General features: G+C 64.1%; 1 protein-coding gene across 1 annotated transcript in view; it reads right to left on the bottom strand.

Moving 5' to 3' along the window:
- Nucleotides 1-2,228, bottom strand: part of MICAL1 (microtubule associated monooxygenase, calponin and LIM domain containing 1) — a 14,014-nt gene that overhangs the window by 9,054 nt on the left and 2,732 nt on the right. The window lies entirely within an intron of this gene.

The raw sequence follows: 2,228 nt of genomic DNA on the forward strand, positions 1-2,228 counted from the left end.
CCCGCCGGCGGGGGGGGGGGGGGGGGGGGGGGCGGCCACAAGGACAAACTGCAGCTGCCCCAAAAAACAGCAAGACCCAGCGCTGGGGCAGGAGGGAGCAGGATGGGACCCATCCCACCAGCCTGGTTTCTGCAACCAGAGTGGGGGCGACTTTTTCCCCCCCACCTCTGCCTCCGCCACCCCCGGAGCGGGGCGGAAGCAGATTAGCACAGAGGAAGCGCTGGTGGGGAAACCAAAAAGAAGCCAAACCACCGTACGAACGGCCCCGTCACGCCACGGAACCTGTGGGAGGAGGGGTGCAGCGCATCCCCCTGCGGGCACCCCAAAACCCCTCTTTCCCCTGGCGTCTGCCGGGGGACCAGCACTCCTTGCATCTGCCTCCCGCTCCTGGCACTGGTTCCCCCCAGCACCGTCCCATGCCACCTGCCACCTTGCCAGCACGAGCACGAAGCACAAAGCTTTGCCCTTTCCAGCCGTTGTCACCAAAGCCCCGGAGCTGGGAAAGCTTCTCCCGGCCCGGCAAAGCAGCTGGCGGAGACGCGGCACTGCCAAGGAGGAACGGGGGGGAAAGCCTCGGTAAACGGGAGCGCTCCTACCTTTGAACCATCGCTCTTTGCCCTCTCACCGCTTGGCGTTACCGGGAGGCACGCGGCGGCACGTCCCCGCAGTGGGACGGGGGAGGGGGAAGGATGCCGCGTCCGAGCCAAGTTGCCCTCGGTGGGGTGAGGAAAAGGAGGTGTTTAAGCCTGGGCTTAAATTTCGGCTGGCGAGCTCAAATTCTAGCTGCGTTTCAAGTTCGCTCTCGCTCCAGCAGCTTCCCAACACCCGCACTGAGCTTTGCAAGGGCAGCCGGAGCCAGCGGAGGATGCAAAGCACTTCTGCAGGTCACCTTCCCTCCCCGGCATCACAGCCAGGAAATCCTCAGCATTTTAACCTCTTCCTTCCTGGGCAGACACAAGGATAAAGCATCCAGCCGGGCCGGAGCAGGAGCTGGCACCCACCGACCAGTCCCCAACGGGACAGAGGACCCAACCGATGCCTTCGTGGCAGTGCTGGGAGACCCAGGGACAGCCCCAGTGCCGCCAGCCCTCTGGCCTTGCCAGCGGCACAGAACGAGGAGCGTGGGGAAACTGAGGCAGAGCTGCAAACCTCACCGCAGAGGTCGGCCGTGCTGTCCCGCCAGCATCCCGCCCCCTCTCCCCGTGCCGGCTGGCCGGGCTCCAGTGCCCTGCGCTGCCCGGGCACGATGGGTTTTTCCCCGGGGAGATCGCATTAAGGCGCTGGTGCCTGCCGAGGCCACCACGCAGCAGCCCCCGGGCGATGGGGCAGAGGCAGCTTTCCCGGGCTGGGAATACCTTCTCCAGCATCATCAGCCCCTGGCTTTGAAAAAAAAACCACCCAAACTCAAGGCCTCGATTACCATCCGACGCGATGCCGGGGGGGAGCGTGCCACCAGGGAAAACTCCCCAGCCCCAACGCTTTGGCAGAGGGGATCGGAGGAGGCAGAACAACAAGCCTTGTGTTACACCAAGTTTCCGACGGAAACGATGCTCGTGCCGGCACACCACCTCCCCTTTGGCACGCTCCACACACCCCCACGCACCCCCTGACAACTGCAAGCAAGCGCAGAAACCCCCACGGATTTTCAGTTCCTGCAGGTTTGATGCAAACAAACAGCTTTCAGCCCACAAAAGGCAGTGCCGGCGAAAGAGGGGCACGGTGCTGCGCCAGGCTGCCTCCGGCTCCGCTCTCCCCATGAACGCCTTTTGCATTTCTTCCTTTAAAACTGTTCCCGTGAGCCAGAGGGAGGAGATGGGGGGATTACAGCCAGCCCTGACTCAGCTCATGATGCCTCTGGTTGGGGTGGCTGCGGATATGCCTATGGGGACATCTCCCAGGAGCATCCCTGGAGCAAGGACACCCCATCCCGCTTCGCGAGTCGGGGTCTTCCCCCCTGTCCCTGCAGGGAGAGAAGCAGCCCCTTGGGAGATGGTGGGGAGGGGGGAGCTGCCCTGGGGGTGTTGGGGAGCTCACGTGGCTCCCGGACACGTGGAAATGGGGTGGGAAAGGACTCAGCTCCATACGGAGCTAATGAAAGCCGGGAGGATTTCCAGCAGCGGCAGAACCCCTTCCAGCTGAGCCTCTCGCCCAGCCGCCGCGCCAAGCTCCCAGTATGGACCAGGCTGCTCCGGGGTTGGGATCCAGCCTGGAGGACCGCTGGGCCAGGC

The sequence above is a fragment of the Charadrius vociferus genome, unplaced genomic scaffold (assembly GCF_000708025.1).
Source record: "Charadrius vociferus isolate BGI_N301 unplaced genomic scaffold, ASM70802v2 scaffold1511, whole genome shotgun sequence".
NCBI classification, from domain to species: domain Eukaryota; kingdom Metazoa; phylum Chordata; class Aves; order Charadriiformes; family Charadriidae; genus Charadrius; species Charadrius vociferus.